This window comes from Ursus maritimus, unplaced genomic scaffold (genome assembly GCF_017311325.1).
Source record: "Ursus maritimus isolate PB19 unplaced genomic scaffold, ASM1731132v1 scaffold_27, whole genome shotgun sequence".
Classification (NCBI taxonomy): Eukaryota; Metazoa; Chordata; class Mammalia; order Carnivora; family Ursidae; genus Ursus; species Ursus maritimus.
The window spans coordinates 17797636-17818308 of record NW_024425230.1 but is presented as its reverse complement, the minus strand read 5'-3'; the positions used below and the strand labels follow the sequence as shown (position 1 = coordinate 17818308).

The 20673-nt window shown below is 39.6% G+C and overlaps 1 protein-coding gene across 1 annotated transcript in view; it reads right to left on the bottom strand.

Moving 5' to 3' along the window:
• Positions 1-20673, bottom strand: part of AGBL1 (AGBL carboxypeptidase 1) — a 689944-nt gene that overhangs the window by 606768 nt on the left and 62503 nt on the right. The window lies entirely within an intron of this gene.

Genomic DNA, 20673 nt, shown 5'->3' with positions numbered 1-20673 from the left:
TACTGAAATAAAAAAGCAAAATCTCTTGCTACGGCCATGACCCTATTCCACTACAATGTTCCTTCAGGTTGCCAGATTTTGAAACTGGCAAAATAGTAAACTGCTAGGGTTTCTTTTTCTTTTCTTTCTTTTTCTTTCCCTTAATCTGACCCTAAAGATCTTGCTATGGAATATTTCACCAGAAACCTATACCAAACTCCCAACATAATTCAGCTCAACTGTTACTGATTACAAACCAATATGGGAGAGAACACACGTGTCTCTGCGAAGCTGAACTACCAAAGAAAACTTCTTCAAAAGGAGAAGGTAATCAGTTTTCTTAATACTCAAATGTTACCCCCACCCCATCATGCACAGTAAATATGGTCAGAAAAGGGAAATGAATTCTAAAATACCTCTATCTGTTCTTAAGAATATTCTAGATGGCATCTGTGCCTGTAACCGTAGAGCAAATTGTCATAAAGTGTAAGTCTAAGAATGGAAAGAATTGAATATATATGTGAAATACAGGATTATAAATTTGAAACTTGGAGCACCTGGGTGGCTCAATCAGTTAGGCATCTGCCTTCGGCTCAGGTCATGATCCCAGGGTCCTGGGATCTAGACCTGCGTCAGGCTTACAGTTCCACAGAGAGCCTGCTTCTCCCTCTCCCTCTCCCTCTGCCTGCCACTCCCCCTGCTTGTGCTCTGTCTCTCTATATATATATCAAATGAATAAATAAAATCTTTTAAAAAAATAAACAAATTTGAAATTTTGTTGGAAGCTGTGAATAGTAGAGAGCATATAGCAATTGAACTATTCAAGTTGAGAATAAAGAATTTCCCTAGAATGCAAAAACAAAAAACAAAACGAAAACAAACACAAACTAAGAGGAGAATGGGAAGGGGAGGAGAGAGGAAGCCAGAGTGAAACAGAAGAAAAGCTGTGGAAAAAAGATCCTAGATTGGTTCCTCTTTCCTATTACCACTCATCTCAAAATTCACCTATATTAATATCCAACTACTTGTTCACTCACCCAAACCATTCTGTTCCGTGCTTCTCTGCATTTCCTAATGCTTTCCTCTGTGCCCGGAAAACCAGCCTCTGTTTTGTTGCCTCCATTCCCCATCCCTGATACAGGTAGGCTGAATCCTCCTCTGGGGTCAAAACTCCTCCTTTCCTTTGTGAATGAATGGAGTAAGTGACCAATCTAATGATCAATGACGGTGTTATTAGTTTCAATGCACGTACCTATAGCCAAACGATCAAATAAATTATTTGGTGGACCAGACATTACTACAACGCTTTTCATTTAGCGTTAATTTTCATAATTATAGAAGTAATGCCTAGTAATTACAGAAAGCATTTCAAAGTTAATTTACAGTCCCAAGATAATAACTAGTTATTGGTGTTCTTTAAATATTTTACTGTATATATTTTCCATGTAAAGAGAACATTTTTTGTGGAGATTTTTTGACCGATATATTGAGATATAACTAGCATACAATAAATCATACACATATAAAGGCTACAATTTGAAAAGATTTTACGTATGTATATACCTTTGAAATAGCACTACCATCAAGATAACAAAGTCATAACCCCCAAAAGTTTCCTCTTGCTTCTTGGTAATCCCTCCCTCCCACCTTCCCTTTATCCCCAACCCTTGTCTCCCTAGAGCCACTCATCTGCTTTCTGTTACTATAGCTTATTTTGCATTTGCTAGAATTTGATATAAACGGAATCACGTAGCACACATTTTTTTTTAACTTGGCTTCTTTCACTCGGTATAATTATTTTGAGATTTATTCATGTTATAGCATATACCAAGAGTTCGTTCCTTGGGGCTCCTGGGTTGTTCAGTTGGTTAATCATCTGACTCTTGGTTTCAGCTCAGGTCACCGTCTCAGGGTTGTGAGATCAAGCCCCGCATCAGGCTCCATGCTAAGCATGGAATCTACCTAAGACTCTCTCTTTCCTCTCCCTCTGCCCCTCCGCTGCTGGTGCTGGCTATAAATCAATCAATCAATTAATCAATCTTTTTTTTTTAAAGAGTTCATTCCTTTTATTGCTGAGTAATACTCCATTGTAAGGAAATATCACAGTTTCTCTACTCACCAGTTGTTGAAATTATTATTGTTTCTGGGTTTTGGCTACTATACATCTTTGTAAAGATATACGCTATCATTGCTGTTGGGTAAATACCCAGAAAAAGAGTAGACCTATTTTTAGATGTTATGTTCAATTTTTGGAAACTGCCTGTTTTCCCAAGGGGTTATACCATTTTTGTACTTCCACCAGTAGAATGTGTGAGTTCTACTTCTTCCACACCTTTGCCAACCCTTGTGATCATCAATCTTCTTGATTTTAACCATTATACATCGGTATATAGTGGAATCATATTGTGGTTTTAATATGTATTTCCCTAATGAGTTTTAATGTTGCTCATGTTTTATATGTACATGAGTGCCTATATATCTTCTTTGGTGACATATCTATTCAAACCCTTTTTTACTGTTTTAATTCCAGTTACTTAACATACAGTGTGATGTTAGTTTCAGGAGTCCAATATAGTGATTCAACACTTCCTACAACAAATGGACAACTGCTTTCCTTAATCCCCATCACCTATTTCCCCCATCCCCCATGCCCCTCCCCTCTGGTCACCATCAGTTTGTTCTCTATAGTTAAGACTCTCTTTCTTAGTCTCTCTCTCTCTTTCCCTTTGCTCATTTGTTTTTTTTCTTAAATTCCTCATATAATTGAAATCATATGGTATATGTCTTTCTGACTTATTTCAATTCGCATTATAACTCTAGTTTCATCTATATCATTGCAAAGGACAAGATTTCATTCTTTTTTATGGCTGAATAACATTCCATTGTGTGTGTGTGTGTGTGTGTGTGTGTGTGTATCATGTCTTCTTTATCCATCCATCGATAGACACTTGGGCTGCTTTCATAATTTGGCTACTGTAAATAATTCTGCAATAAACATAGGGGTGCATGTTTCCCTTTGAATTAGTGTTTTTGTATTCTTTGGGCAAATACCCCAGTAGTGTGATTGCTGGATCATAAGGTAGGTCTATTTTTAACTTTTTGAAGAACCTCCATACTGTTTTCCACAGTGGCTGTGCCAGTCTGCATTCCCACCAACAGTGCAAGAGGCTTTCCCTTTCTCTGCAACCTTGCCAACACTTTTTTGTGTTGTTCATTTTAGCCATTATGACAGGTGTGAGGTGGTATCTCATTGTAAGTATGATTTACATTTTACTGATGATGAATGATGTTGAGTGTCTTTTCATGTGTGTGTTGGCCATCTGCATGTCTTCTTTGGAGAAATGTCTGTTCGGGTCTTCTGCCCATTTTTTAATTGGATTATTTATTTTTAGGGTGTTGAGATGTATCAGTTCTTTATATATTTTGGATTCTAACCCTTTATCAGATGTGTCATGTGCAAATATCTTCTCGCATTCAGTGGGTTGCCTTTTAGTTTTGTTGATTGTTTCCTTTTCTGTGCAGAAGCCTTTAATTTTGATGAACTCCCATTAGTTTATTTTTGCTTTTGTTTCCCTTGCCTCAGAGACATAACTAGAAAGAAGTTGCAATCGCTGATGTCGAAGAAGTTATTGCCTATGTTCTCTTCCAGGATTTTTATGGTTTCAGGTCTCACATTTAGGTCTTTAATCCATCTTGAATTTATTTTTGTCTATGGTGTAAGGAAGTGGTCCAGTTTCATTCTTTTGCATGTAGCTGTCCAGTTTTCCCAACACCATTTGTTGAAGAGACTCTTTTTCCCATTGAATATTCTTTCCTGCTCTGGTGAAGATTAATTGGCCATATAGTTGTGGGTTTACTTCTGGGCTTTCTATTCTATTCTGTTCCATTGATCTATGTGTCTATTTTTGTGCCAGTAACACACTGTTTTTATTATTATAGTTTTGTAACACAACCCGAAGTTCAGAACTGTGATGCCTACAACTTTGCTTTTCTTTTACAAAATTGCTTTGACTATTCAAGGTCTTTTGTGGTTCTATACAAATTTTAGGATTGTTTGCTCTAACTCTGTGAACAAGGCCGTTGGTATTTTGGTAGGGATTGTATTAAATATGTAGATTGCTTTAGGTGGTATGGACATTTTGGCAATATTTGTTCTTTCAATCCATGAGCGTGGACTGTCATTCCATTTCTTTGTGTCATCTTCAATTTCTTTCATCAGTGTTTTATAGTTTTCAGAGTCCAGGTCTTTCACCTCTTTGGTTAGGTTAATTCCTAGGTATCTTATTATTTATGATGCATTTGTAAGTAGGACTGTTTTCTTAATTTCCCTTTCTGCTGCTTCATTATTGGTATATAGAAGTATATCATAATAGGGGCGCCTGGGTGGCACAGCAGTTAAGCGTCTGCCTTCGGCTCGGGGCGTGATCCCGGCGTTATGGGATCGAGCCCACATCGGGCTCCTCTGCTATGAGCCTGCTTCTTCCTCTCCCACTCCCCCTGCTTGTGTTCCCTCTCTCGCTGGCTGTCTCTATCTCTGTCGAATAAATAAATAAAATCTTTAAAAAAAAAAAAAAAGAAGTATATCATAATAATTAAAAAAAAGGAAATGCAACAGATTTCGTTATTTCTGTACATTGATTTCGTATCCTGTGACTTTACTGAATTTGTTTATCAGTTCTAGCAGTTTTATGGTGGAATCTCTCATGTTTTCTATATAGAATATCATGTCACCTGCAAATAGTGAGAGTTTTACTTCTTCCTTACCAATTTGGATACCTTTTATTTCTCTGTGTTTTCTGATTGCTATGGCTAGGACTTCCAATACAATGTTGAATAAAAGTGTTGAGAGTGGACCTCTTCATCTTGTTCCTGACCTTAGGGGGAAAGCTCTCAAGTTTTTCCCCACTGAATATGATGTTAACTATGGGTTTTTCATAAATGGCCTTTACTATGTTGAGGTATGTTCCCTCTAAACCTACTTTGTTGAAGGTTTTTATCATGAATGCATGTTGCACTTTGTCAAATACTTTTTCTGCATCTATTGAAATGATCATATGGTTCTTATCCTTTCTCTTATTGATGTATCATGTTGATTGATTTGCAAACATTGAACCACCCTTGCATCCCAGGAATAAATCCCACTTGGTCATGTTGAATGATTTTTTTAAATACAGATCTGTTTAATTCTTTTGTCCATTTTTACATTAGATAGCTCTTTTTATTATTATTGAATTTTGAGTTTTCTTTATATATACAAGATAAAACTCCTTTATGATATATATGACTGACAAATATTGTCTCCCAGTCTGGGACCTTTATCTTCATTCTCTTAATAGTACTTTTAGAGTCTAGAAATTTTTAATATTGATGATGTCCAATTTATCCATTTGTTACTTTATAGATTGTGCTTTTCATGTTGTATCTAAAGAATCTTTGCCTAAAGGTCACAAAGGTTTTCCCCCAATGATTTCTTCTAGAAATTTTAGGTTGCAAGCTTAGAGCTATTAACCATTTTATCTTTTTTTTTTTTTTTTAAAAGATTTATTTTATTATTTATTTGACAGAGATAGAGACAGCCAGCGAGAGAGGGAACACAAGCAGGGGGAGTGGGAGAGGAAGAAGCAGGCTCATAGCGGAGGAGCCTGACGTGGGGCTCGATCCCGGAACGCCAGGATCACGCCCTGAGCCGAAGGCAGACGCTTAACCGCTGTGCCACCCAGGCGCCCCTAACCATTTTATCTTTATAGTGTGAAGCATAAGCTGAAATTCATCTTTTGCATATAAACATTAAGTTTTTCAAGGACCACACATTGAAGAGACCATTGTTTTTCTATGGACTTTGCCTACAACAAAAATAAATGATTCCTATACATGCAGGTTTATTTCTGAACTATTCTGTTTCATTAATCTATTTGTAAGTCTTGATATCAATACTACACTGCCTTGATTACTGTAGCTTTATAATAAATCTTGAAATATAGTATTGTTAGTCCTCCAACTTTTCTAAACTGTGTTGACTATTCTAGGTCCTTTGCAATTCCATATGAATTCCTGAATCAATTTATCAGTTTCTACGAATAAAAAATTCTTTGGAATCCTGACTGGGAATGCATCCAATACACAAATCAATTTAAGAAAAATTGACATCTTAACAATATTGAGTCTTCCAAGCCATTAACTTTATTTATTTAGGTCTTCATAAATTTGTTTCAGTAATGTTTTATAGTTTGCAGTGTATAGATCTTTAACATCTTTCGTCAGATTTATTCTTAAGTATTTCATATTTTTGATGCTATTGTAAACTATATTTCAAAAATTTTAATTTCCAATGCTTTGTTGCATTATATAGAAATATAATTTATTTTTGAGTATTGATTTTGCATCCTAAAACTTGGGTAAACATTCAATTAATAGTTCTGGTAGCTTGTGTAGATTCCATCAGAATTTGTGTATAGACAATCGTAACATCTGCTAATAAACAATTGCACTTCCTCCTTACACATCTGGATGTCACTATTTTTTTTTTTTTCTTGTCTCACTGCCCTAACTAGAATCTCCAATACAATGTAGAATAGAAGTGGAGAAAGTGGACATTCTAGTCTTGCTTCTGACCTTGGAAGGAAAGTACTGTCTTTCGCCCATTAAGTATAATGTTATCTACTGGTTTTCCCAGGTGTGATTTATTGAGAAAATTCCTTTCTACTTCTCATTTGTTGAATTTTTATGAGGAAATGGTACTGAATTTTGTCAAATGCTTTTTCTGTGTCTATCGAGATAATCACATGTTGTTGCTTTTTTAGTTTTTTATATAGTAAATTATATGTAATGATTTCATGTTAAATCAGTCTTGCATTCCTGGGAGAAATCTTCATTGGTCTTGATGTTTTAATACACTGTTGATCTCAATTTTGTAAACTTGGGTTGAGGATATTTGCATCTCTACGCATAAGAAATACTGGCTGGTAGTTTTCCTTCCTGGTAATGTCTCGGCCTGCTTTTGGCATCAGGGCAATGCTGGCCTCACAGAATAAGTTGGGAAGTATTCCCTCTTCTTTAATTTTCTTGAACAGTTTATATGCAAGTGCTTACATTTATTCTTTAAATGTTTGGTAGGCTTCACCAATGAAGCCATCTGAACCTGGGATTTTCTTTGTGGGGATGATTTTAACTATGCATTCAATTCTTTTAGTAAATATAGGGCTATTTGGGTCATCTGTTTCTTCTTAAGAGCTTCGGTAGTGTGTCAAGGAATTTTTCCATTTCATGTAAGTTGTCAAATTTATTGGCCAAAAGTTTTTTGTAATATTCCCTTATTATTCTTTTCATAACCATATAACTTGTGGCAATCTCATCTCTCATGCCTGATAATTTGTGTCTTCTCTCACTTTTTCCTGGATCAGTTGGAATAGGGATTTTTAGCAATTTTATTGATCTCAAAGAATCAGCTTTCGATTAATTTTTCCCTATCATTTTTACCATTTCACTGATTTCTATTCTTATCCTTATTTCCTTCCTTCTCTCTACTTACTTCTAATACTGACCTTTTTCTAAAGATTTCTAAAGGTGGAATCTGAGGCCATTAATTAGCTGGCCTTTCTTCTTTTCTAATATGTACCTGTGATTATATAAATTTCCACCAAGAATGTGGAATCCCAGAGATTTTAATATGCTGCATTTTATTTTCATTCAGTTCAAAATATTTTCTATTTTCTCTTGTGATTTCTTAACTCATTGGTTTCTTTAGAAATATGTCATTTAATTTTTCCAACATTTGGGGCTCCTCAAGAGACCCTTCTCTTATTGATTTCTAATTTAACAGCATCATGATCAGGAACATACTTTATATTTTGTATCACCTGAATTTTTAGAAACTTATTGTGACTGGTATTATGGCCCCTAATATTGTCTGTCTTTGTAAAAGGTCCACAGGCACTTGAAAAGAACCTATATTCTGCTGTTGGTAGGTATTCCGTGAATATCAATTATGTTACATTGGTTGATAGTGTTATTCCAATTTTCCATATCCTTACTGATTTTCCCTCTCCTCATTCTGTCAATTATTGGGAGAGTTATTAAACTCTCCAACTGTAATTATGGATGTGTCTATTTCTCCCCTCAGTTATATCAGTGTTTACCCCCTTTATTTTGAAGTGCTGTCATTAGGTGTATAAATAACTTAAGGTTTTCAAGTCCTCTTGATAAATTGACCCTTTTCCATTATCATTGTATTATCTCTGGTAATATTCTTTGCTCTGAAATCTACTTTATCTGATTATTAGTAAAAGTACTTTAGCTTTATTTTGATTAGTATTAACTTGGTATATCTTTGCCATCCCTTTAATTTAAACTTTATTGTGTCTTTATTAAAGTGTATTTCTTTTTTTAATAATATTTTATCATGTTATGTTAGTCACCATACAGTACATCCTTAGTTTTTGATGTAAAGTTCCATGATTCATTACTTGCGTATAACACCCAGTGCTCCATGCAATATGTGCCCTCCTTAATACCCATCACCGGCCTATCCCATTCCCCCACCCCCTCCCCTCTGAAGCCCTCAGTTTGTTTCCCAGACTCCATAGTCTCTCATGGTTCATTCCCCCTTCTTTTTACCCCCCCCTTCCCTCTTCCCTTTCTTCTCCTACCGATCTTACTACTTCTTATGTTCCACAAATGAGTGAAACCATATGATAATTGTCTTTCTCTGCTTGACTTATTTCACTTAGCATTATCTCTTCCAGTCCTGTCCATGTTGCTGCAAATGTTGTGAAATCGTTCTTTTTGATGGCTGAGTAATATTCCATTGTATATATGGACCACATCTTCTTAATACAGTGATCTTTTGAAGGGCATCTCGGCTCCTTCCACAATTTGGCTATTGTGGACAATGCTGCTATGACCATTGGGGTGCATATGGTAAAGTATGTTTCTTATATTCAGCATATAGTTGAGTCTTGCTTACTTACGAATATGATTGCCTTTATTCTTCAACTGGGATATTTAGACCATTTACACTTTATTGATGTGGTTAAATATAAATCTACCATCTTCCTATTCATTGTCTGTATGTAACACTTGCTCCTTGATAATCTTTTCTTCTTCATCCACCTTCTTTTGGATTGAGTATCTTTATTCCATATTATCATCATTATTGTCTTAGCTATAACTTTGTTTTATTATTTTAGTGTTTGCTTTAGCATACATTTTTAACAGATCACAGTCTACCTTTAAGTGTTACTGTACCAGTTTACATATAAGACCACTGCAATAAAATACTTGCACTTCTCTCATCCTGACCTTTGTGCTCTTGTAGTTGCACATTTTAACTTTACATGGAATATAAACTCCAGACTACATTGTGATTATTTTTACTGAAACACTTTCTTTTTTTATGATTTTATTTATTTATATATTTATTTATGTATTTATGTATGTATTTCAGAGAGAGAGAGAGTGCGTGCATGTGGTGCAAGTGGGGGGAAGGGCAGAGGGAGAGGAAGAGAGAGAATCTCAAGCAGACTTCATGCTGAGTGTGGAGCCTGACATGGGGCTTGATCCCATGACCCTGAGATCATGACCCAAACTGAAACCAAGAGTTGGTCATTTAACTGACTGAGCCACAGGCACCCCTTCAATATTTTTAAAAGAGATTAAAATAATAAGCTAAAAATCAAATATATTTACTCACATGGTTACTATTCCCAGTGTTTCAGTCTTTTGAGTAAATATATCTTTTCACCCAATACCATTTTCTTTCTACATGAGGTTTTCTTTTCACATTTCCTGTAATGGGGAAATTTCCTGTCAACTACCAATGAATTCTTTTACCCTCTGTATGTTCGAAAAGTTTTTATTCCACCTGCATTTTGAAAGATATTTTAATGGCATATACAATTCCATACTTTAAAGATGAAGCTCCACTATTTTTCACTTGTATTGTTTCCAAAGAAAAATCTGTTGATTCTTTGTTCCTATGTGCATAATGTGTCTCTTTTTTCTCCAGCTGCTTTTAAGATTTTTTTATCATTAGCTTTGAGCAATTTGATTATGATTTGTCTTAGTCTTCATGTTTCTTGTGCTTGTGGTGTATTGAGCTTCTTGGATTCCAACTTTATAGTTTTCATCATATTTAGGAAATTTAAGCCATTATTTCTTCAAATATTTTTTTCTGTCCCAACCTTACTCTCCTCTCCAGAGACTCCTTTTATACATATATTAGGCTGCTTGAAGTTGTCCCATGATTCACTAGTGCTCTCTTCTTGTAATTTTTTTAATTTTTTTTTCTCTGTGTTTCATTTTGGATACTTGCTGTTGTTATGTCTCCAAGTTCACTCATCTCTTCTTTTCCCAGATCTAATTAGACTTAACTCAATCCAGTGTATTTACCTCTTGCACACTGTAGCTTTCATCTCTACTTCAATCTGTATCTTTTTAAATTATCTTCTGCATTTTAATATATATTATATAGTTCGAATAATTTTTTAATGTCTGATAATTTTTATTGGGTTCTAGACATTGTGACTTTTACTTTGTTACATGCTGAATATTTTTGTGTTCCTATAAATATTCTGAAGCTTTATCCTGAGACGCAGTTAAGTTTCTTAGAAACAGTTTTATTTCTTCAGGTCTTGCTTTTAATATGTAATAGTCAGGACCAGAGCAACATTCAGTTTAGAGGTAATTACTCCCCACTACCGAGGCAAGACTTTTCTGCATATTCTACCTAATACCCCACAAATCATGAGGTTTTTTCCAGTCTGCTTTGTAGAACCAAGCATTATATCTAGCCCTATGTGAGCACCAGGCATTGTTCCCTCCATTCCTTTTAGGTGGTCTTTCCCCAGCTTTGGGTAGTTTCCTCACAAGTATGCACTGATCAATATCCAGATGAATTCTTAAAGGAGAACCTCTGAAGTTCTTCAGAGTTCCCTCTCTTTCTCTCTCCCTCTCTCTGCAGCTCTCTTCCTTCCAGCACCCTGTCCCATAAATTCTGGGCACCTTGATGTCTCCAGACTCCCAGCCCTCTCCTCAACTCTGTCCCATCAATGCCAGGAAATCTGCTAGGCTGTATCTTGGGTCCCCTTCTCTGTACTGCAACCTGGAAACTCTCTAAGTCATTAACTAAGGTAATTCAAGGGTTCATCTTTCAGGGATCACTGTCCTCCATTGCCTGATGTCTAGTATCTTTAAAAACATTGTTTTATATATTTTATCTGTGGTTTGGTTTTTTTCAGGTAGGAAGATAAATCTGTCCCCAGTTCTTTCATATTTGCCTAAAGCAGAAGTTGTGTGTATAATTGGGATCATACTGAATTTTGAACCTTACTTTTTCTAGTCAATATTTTATCATAAGCTATTACCACCAGCATACATCATTCCTAATCTATTTTTGTGTGTTGCCATAATACATAATATTATGATGTATAACTATATCACTTTTACTATACATCATCTCCTGTTATCAGACTTTTTCTGGTTATGATATTTCCAATTATAAATACTATGATTGATATTTTTGTGCACAAGTTATCATCTACCTTTTTCAATGATTCTTTTGGATAGATTTCAAGAAGTGAAAAAATTGAGTTAAGGAACAGAAACTTTAAAAAAATATATACATACATCATCCCATCGTTCTCATGAAGGTTTTCTCAACCTGCATTCCTAGCAACGTATATGAGTGCCCATCTTATTGAATCCTCACCACTATCATTTCTCAAAATGTTTGCTACTCTGTTTTGTGAAATTGGTGTCTTGATCTAAATTGTATTTTCTGATTATTGGCAAGTTGAATATTTTTATGAGTTTATCAGTTTTTTTATTTCCTCTTTGTGAATTATATATACCCATTCTTTTATTGTCTAGTAAGATATTAGAGTGTTCCAAATCAATTTGAGTGAGGTCCTTGACCTGACTTTCTTGCAAAATATTCCAGGCCTTATATGAACCCACCATTTTCTTCATAGGGTTTTTTCTCTTCTCTCTCTCCCTTTTTTATTTTTCCTTTTTTTTCTTTGCACTTGCTTCTGTCCCTATCTGGAAGGTTCCCCTTTTATAATCTTAACATCTTGGAAATTCCTTCCCTATTTGAAAGCAAAAGCTGCCTTCTCAGTGAATTCCTCCTTGCCAGTTCCTGGGTAGACTAAAATCTTCCTTCTTCAAATGCCCTATTATAGTATTTATTGGTTTACATGCCGATGTGTGCACATTATCTGTGAGCTCCTTGAGGGCAAGGACTATTTATTTTAATCTCAAAGCTCACACATCTCTGCCAATAACAAATGCCCCAAAACACTTGCTGAATGAATAAACGATTAAAAGAGGGCAACTCAGACAAACTAAAATAACACTGTTCATTCATTCATTCAGCTGGCATTTATTAAATACCTACTATGTACCACCTGAAAGAAATTCAAACCTAGCTTATAATAATTCACTTCTTTTAAATGGTAGTCTATTGTTTTCTAGCCATTTTTCTCATTGGCTCTGCTAAATGTAATGAATGATCACATGAGCTCTAATATTAAAATAGCACCACAGATGAACTTAGAAAGCCTCCAATCTGTTCCCATCCTGCAACCTTGCCTAAATTCTTAAAAGCAGCTAGCTTTAGATGACTATACATCTGCATAATGGTTTCCTTTTGATCCTTTCCTTTCCAGCTAATTGAGTTGGCTTGTCACTGCTAAGTAAGCACATCTCCAGGCACGGCACCCACTCACAGCCCCACAGGAAAAGTAGAGTGTGTTTCCTCCCCCTCCATGTGCTTTATCGTTTGTGATGTCTGAGTGTGGAATCAATCCCTGAAGAATTTGGTAATGGCCTATTAGAAATATCACTTTCCTCGAAGTGAAGGGTGAAGGTCATAAGAGTCTCTATCGATAGGGTCTTTTCATACCTCCCTCCCATTCTTCAAATCTCCTCTCCCACATACTTGTAGGCAGTGGCAGTGTTGTGGGGAGGGTATGATTTACAGGAAGATACAAACTTCCTTGCAAAAGCTCCTTGCTGAGTCAGGCTGGGCTAGAAGATTAACTTCTATGGAAAGCAAAAGTTCCTAACAGCCTGCCTCCAGTCTCCAGGGGAATAACAGGGGCAAATCGATGGAGAGGTACGGACAGTACAGGATTCAGCAGATAAAGATGGAAATTGAGTTTCTACAGAGAACTTCACCAGGATGAAGTGGCACATGTGGCATCATCCCAGGATATGCAGGGTTCAAGAAGGTTTTTTGTTTTGTTGTGTTTTGTTTTTTCCTGAGCCTCTTTCTACACAATTTGATGCAGCCCAAATCAGCACGGCAATAACTTTCTGTCTGCCCCATCTCACGTTATGCTAAGGGGGAAATACCATGCCAGACAGCAGGGGTAATCTGCTTGCTAAGCCATCCTACTTCAATCAAGGACCGGCCATGGAATCTCAGGGCAACCCCATATGCATGTGTTCCAGAGCTCCTCCTCCTCCTCAAGGGTATCTGGTCCACCTCACCCAGGTGGCAGGGGGTCAAAGAGCAGAGAGCAGAAAGTAAGAGCCCTGCCTGGATGCCACTGCCAACCCAAGCCCATCTCAGGCACCAGGGGATTACTTTCTACATTTCAAAGAAGGCTCTCCAACGTGCAGGGCCTCCTGAGGCATAGGGCTTAACTCTAAGGGCACTTCTGGATAAAGATGTTATGAGAACATTTCCACACAACAGGAAGCTGACCCATTTCACAAGCCCAACATTGGGTCAGAAAATTGCTATGACACTGAATGTTTATTGTTGCTATACCATCAACAACTTGAGAACAGGGTCCCCCTTCTGTTGTTTTCAAACCCCCATGCCTACCACCAACACAGAGCATAGAATATTGTGGAATAAATGTTAAAAGTCCTACTTCAAGGCATGTTTAATTTGCATTGTGCAGCAGAGCATCTTAGAGAAATGAAGAGTGTCCTGAAAGTAGGATGGAAGGCTTAGTTTGACCCCTTTGGGTTTCAGTGACCTCATCTTAAAATGAAATAGTTGGACCAGCAGATCCTTAAAGACCTTCCAACTTTAGATCCTATGACTTGAATATCTATGAATATCTCTCTAATCAGGGAGAGATCGCTGGCTTCCCAAGAAGCTGAAAGGGCTTTAAACCAACCAACCTAGTTGCCAAGGCTTAATACATGTAGGAAACTATTCATTCCACCGTCAGCCACAGCCTTGGAGTCAGGTGGCAAATGCACTAATCACTCTGTCAGTAAGTTGAGACCATGCTGCACACTCCCAATATCAGCACTGTTGAGGCTGGGGTGGAATTTTTTTGTTCCTGTTCCAAGGTATTTGAGGCCAAGTGCTCTGGAGCACACAGCTTCTGAACCCCTAATGTGAGCCCGTGCCCTGGAGACCACGGAGCCTAGTTATATTGAGTGGAGAGCAGCAAAGTCACACAGCCATTAATGGGAAGGTAGGGAATGAACACCCAGGGAGAAATTCAGAAGCTATTTTGAGAATCAGGAAAATCTGCTTCTTTGTCTTGGTGACAAAGTAGCTGAGTCACCCAATCGCTCAAAATCTCAGGGAACCCATTAGCTTTGGTTGAGTCCCCACTCATCTGTCAGATAAAGTGGAATGGTGTGATGGTTGGAGAAAGCCCAGAAGGCCTGGCTCTGGGAAAACACAGTGATTTGCAGGGGAGGAAAAAGAGGAACAGGACATTTTTTATAGCTCATAAATTGAAGATGAAATCACCATAAAGGACTGCCAATGAAGCAATGCCCAGTAATCCTGCACTCGGGCAAAGCTCAAATGCCAGAGATGCCTTGAGATCAGGCCCTTGATGGGAGAAGATCGCCTAAAAGTATTTTGAGCCCAGGGAGCTACAACAGGAGGGTAAGCAAAAGAATTTGCCTATGAGGCTTGCTGAAGACTGACACATCCGTCTCCTTCTGTCACCAAGTTGTCTGCCTCCGAACCCCTTAGCCCCATAGCAACCCAGGCCCCCAGGAACCCGTGAACCTAAAGAGTATAAATCACAGCATGAGAACCCTGCTGAAAATCAGAGGACACTGAGCGGGTGGGAATATTGGAGATGCTGTCCTCTGTGTGAGTGAGATTACCATGGTCCCAAATGACACACTTCTTGACCTCCTGTGTTCTTTGGAAAGCTCCAGAGAAACTGAAGGTGAGGGATGAAGGAACCCACTCAGCCTGTGGACAGTCCTGAGTCCTCTTTTCCAAAGTGGGACACAATGGTCAGAGAATACAATGAAGTTTAAGAACCAGCTTCTCTGCTGGAAGACTCAACCCATTTCTGATCGATGCTCATGTTTTTGTGGGAAGACAAGCCAGTAGAGTGTGAAGACCTGGGTGGTAGGTATACTGATGACAGCAGCTTCAAAACTTGGGTTAAATATAACGGTGTGACAATCCAATAAGCTCAGAGGGGATGTGGCTGTGCTTTGGAAATGGTCAAGTGGATGAGCAGTGAAAATGGCCATTATTATTACCAAAAACCTCAAATCCATTCTGGAAATGAAGGAGCAAAGGAGGCACGGCTCCTAGCAGGAGGTGTCTGCTTCTGGAACAAACACAAGCTTCTCTAAGGTCACAAGATGATTCAGTCACAGACAAGCAATCCTTCTTCACCTCAATAAATTTTCCTACTTAGTGAATCTGGACAGCACAAAGACAGCTTTGGTGCAGATAAACGAACTTGTCCACAGTAGAACAAGTCAGCAAGAGCCAGCTCACGCTGGCCCAGTGTCATTTCTCCCTCCCTATTGCTATAAAAAACTCCCCCATAAATTCTAAAGCCCCAGCTGAATCAATCGTCAAACCAAATCCTGGAAGCCTATCTCAAAAACTAAGCGAAGTTTTAATGTGAATGCCGTCCCTTGGCATCCCCTCAAACTCAGATCTTTCCCTCCTACCAGGCTTGGTCCGTTCCCCAGACAACGGTAAGGAAGGGAGAGAAGGCTCACAAGTTCTTCCTTCCCTGTAGTGAGTGATACTGTGTTCTCTTTCAAGCGGATGGACTCTGCTTCTCACTCTCCTGGAATGAGTTATTTCCCAGAAGGCACCCTAGTCCCTCCCATGACGGCGTTCTTGGAGGCCTGCAGCATCATGTCCCAGGCATGTTTACGCATGAAGGAACCATGCATGTGGAGCCCGCTTGGGATCAAGGAAGAATGGGTTCATAAAGATGAAATTCTACTATAATGTACACTCACTAAATGTTGCCTTTTATTCATCATTAGATAGGTTATTCACAAAACATTTTTTTAATTGGAGACATTTTTTTTAATTGAATTAAGAGCCTCCCATAGTCTGGGCACTTGGATTGGCCCTGTGGAGAACAGCAAGATAAATATAATTTGATTTCTACCTTTAGGAAGTTTAGAACTGAGAGAGAAGAGAAGACCCTCAGGCCAACATAGTACAGAGTTCAATCTGGTCTATGTTATGAAAATATGAACAAAATGCTAGAGAAGCATTGAGGGAGAAGATTCCTCCTGTCTGGTGAGCTGGAGCAGGTGGGGCCTGGAGAATGGGGAGAATCTCTACCATTCAATAAGGCAGCAATGCCATTGCAGGGCAGGGGAAGTACTGAGGGGAGAGCTGGGGCAGGACAGTGCATGCCACATGTGGGGAGAGTAGGCTGGGAAGAGAGATGAGAGGACGAACCAAAGGATGGAATGGAGATGGGGACAGGTGCATCATTGCTTTGAAGTCTGGGAAGACCAGGTAGGGAGCTGTAGGAGCAAACACTGCTCCGGCTGGGGTGATGGTCATGAGGGAACAGGTATAAGCCAAAACAAATACATGGCAGGGCAACTATGCCAGCGTGGTGGGTATTTGGGAAGTGAGGAAGGCCAGGCCAGGAATAGCCACGTCCCCTGGGAGTGAGAACGGGCACAGGGCCACAGAGGGTTGGGAGCACTGCTCTGCATGCCCCTTCTCTCTAGGTGTGTACTTAGTGCTTCTGTCATAAATCTCCCCCTGAGTACTATATGGAGACAGGACTTCACTGGAGGACAGCTGCACCACTAATTTTAGGTTTGTGCTGGGGAAGTCGGGCAGGGAAGGGAGGGGTCCAAGTGACAGCACTGGGCATCCGCTCCCACAAGGGCATCTGAGATCAACTCGCCCATAGCTTGCTAGCGTTTGGGGGATGACACTCAGTGGGGCTACTCACATCCTCTGATGTGGTACTTCATCCCCTTCCTGGAAGACCCCTTCAAACCCAGAGATTCTGGCATCCAAGTGGAGTTGAACAGAACTCCTGGGGACATCTCAGCTATTATTTGGGGGGAATGGAGTTCACAGAAGGCAAGTAGTGGCAGAAATCTCCCATCTGCATGCTCTCCTCTGGCTCTGCTGTCTGATCTGAAGCAGCCAGCCAAGTATCCAGTGGTATTTGTATTAATAACAGTATTATGGCACATCAAAGCTCACGAGATTTTTACACACTATTTCTTAACACCCACCACAAGCCCAGGAGGTAGGACTTGACATGCACAATTCAAGGAATGTGAAAGCTCGGTGAAGAAAGGTTAAATGAGTCGCCACAGAATCCACTAGAAACAGGGCTAAAATACTGGTCTTCAGATTTCAGTGCCTTCATCCTTACCTGGCTATGGGGGGGCAGGGCAGTTGGGGATAAGGTAGAAAACAAGGCAGCCGTGGGAAAGAATCCAAACGCGGAGGGAACAGACATTTATTTAGCCTTTGAGAGGAAATAGCCATTCTATTGAAGAGAAAGACTCCCCTATCATTAAGCAAATTGTTCCACGAGTAAGCCATTTAGACGGCAACAAAAATTTAAACAAACTTTTAAGTGTTTATGATCGTCTTACATATGGTGGTTTAGAAATAAAATGCTGGAAAGAAACCATGTAAGACGCTCCAGTGGTGCTTTAAAAGCTAAAGCTCATGTATCGGGATTTAAATCCCAGCTCTTCCACTTAAATCCCAGCAAATCACTTAACTTCTTTCAGCTTCCATTTTTTTCCCCCGTAAAACTGGGGACAGTAATAGCACCTGCCTCGCAGAGAAGAGGAAAGAGTCTGGTGGGATAACACCTGCTAAGAGCTCAGGACAAGGCAGGGCACAGCATGAAGGCCATGGCCATGATAGCCACATGGTAGTGGTTGGTAAAGAAACTTCTTCTCTATGGAGAACTGGTTTTGACGGGCACTGGGCTCAAGAAGGGGAAATCATCTTGTCCACATTTTACGGAACAGACCAGAAATGCAGAAATCAGCCTGAGGTCCCTGAAAGCTTCCTTTTGTCATTTCAAACATCCACCCCTACGAATCCCTGGTTTTCCCCATGGTACCTTGATCAGATCTGTGCCTGAATTCAACTCATTTTGTAGCAGAAGAGCAAGAGACATAGTAACCTGACATGAGTGTCTGAGAAGGGGACTTCTGGGCGTCGTTGCTTACTCTGTGCTAGCTCGGCCTCCACAAGGAAGACAATGAAAGCTATCAGTGCCCCAGAAGGGAGGAGTCCAGTGCCAAGGCTGGCTGGGAAGGCATCCAAGAGAAGGCACCCACATGGCAAGAAGAGATAACTGGGTGAGACTCCTATGTGGATGGACCTGGCAGACTTCACACCGATTTTCACACAGTGTCACAGGGAGACGACCAGATACCCCTGAGCTGCCAAACAGATGAATGGAAACACTGCCAGATTAGAGGCAATCTTGTCGATAGAGGAACAAGATAAAAGTCCATGGACCGGTGCCCAAAGGACATGTTGAGACTGCGGATGTCAGCAGCAAAGGCCCGCACAGGACGAGACACACCACGCGTACCTAAACCACACATATCCAAATGGACATGTGGAAGTTTTAGAGGAATTAATGTACAGTTACAGAAAAATCAGGAAAGCTCACCTTTTTTGGTCACTGGGCTGGTGACTCTGAAGTTCTGCATTCCCTGCTGAGGATCCCTTGGTCGAACTGAACTTCCACTTGGCAGAACACTTGCTCTCCAGAGGTTTCTTTTTTTTTTTTTAATAATTTTTTATTATGTTATGTTAGTCACCGTACAGTACATCCTTAGTTTTTGATGTAGTGTTCCATGATTCATTGTTTGCGTATCACACCCAGTGCTCCATGCAATACGTGCCCTCCTTAATACCCATCACTGGGCTAGCCCAGTCCCCCACACCCTCCCCTCTGAAGCCCTCAGTTTGTTTCCCAGAGTCCACAGTCTCTCATGGTCCATTCCCCCTTCTGTTTACCCCCTCTTCATTCTTCCCTTCCTTCTACCAATTTCCCTGATATTTCTTCTGTTCCATAAATGAGTGAAACCATATGATAATTGTCTTTCTCTGCCTGACTTATTTCACTTAGCATAATCTCCTCCAGTCCCGTCCATGTTGCTGCAAATGTTGTGAAATTGTTCTTTCTGATGGCTGAGTAATATTCTATTGTATATATGGACCACATCTTTTTTATCCATTCGTCTTTTGAAGGGCATCTCGGCTCCTTCCACAATTTGGCTATTGTGGACAATGCTGCTATGAACATTGGGGTGCATATGGCCCTTCTCTTCACTATGTCTGTATCTTTGGGGTAAATACCCAGTAATGCAATTGCTGGATCACAGGGTAGCTCTATTTTTAACTTTTTAAGGGACCTCCAGAGGTTTCTAAAGTGAGGTACACAGAACACCGACTCCCCCAAAAAGGGGGCCTTCAAACAAGACCCATTTCCTGGCCAAACCAGGTTTAGGACAGGGTGTACTATGGACCCATCCTGGATATTCTGGATGCGCTCCAGCTTCACAAAGGCTCGGAAAAGACTCACCGTAAAGGAATCTGCATAACTTGGTCTAATCCCATACTTCTCAGTGTGTATTTGATGAGGACTTTTTTTTTTTTTTTAACTGAAACAGAATGTATTTCCTTCTGGGAGACACTGGCGTGGAGAGCCACAGGTGAGGATGGATGATAATGGCATTACGGTAGTGACCCAAGAGAAAAATAGTGAGGTGGAACCAGAGCCCAAGATGGATGCCGAGACGCAGAAAAATCTCATGGCTGGGCATGGAAATGCTACTTCGCCAAATGACCCCATAGATCTCAGAAATTGGCTGAATTCTTTCTAATATTCTTTCAAGGTCCTTGCTGAGTCACTCTCATAAATGATGGATCTTAATGGCTCCGAATATCTCCTCGTGTCTAACCATCTCTCCCTTTTTAAGTTTGTGATTCACGCCACTCCGGCAAGCAGGGCCAGAGAGAGTGGGCCGAGTTTCATTTTCCAATCATAAAAGTACATATCGAAACCAGCACACAACCATGATGGACTACGCTAAGACCCGGATCTCATATCAGAAATTTAACTGGTGGACTCTCGAGATGCCCCGAGGAGCGTCACCTCTGCCTGCAATTTCAAGACTGTCTTTTTTCAGGGCTATGCAAACTATGTAGCGTCACTATGAGTAAAAGGGATACCTGAAGTCTCCAGGCAAAAGACATGGGCTTTTGAGTCAGAGAGATCTGGGTTCAAACCCCAGCTCTGCCATTTCTTAGTATTATGACCTTTGGATAAGGCTCTCTCCCCATGGTTTCCTCATCTGAAAATGAGGATAATAATATACCACTTCAGGGTCATCGTGAGGATCAGAGGAAACGATGCATGGGTGGGGAGGGATGCCCACTGAAACAGGATAGTGATTGCACCATATCTGCAAGGGGGTAATCATCGCTCA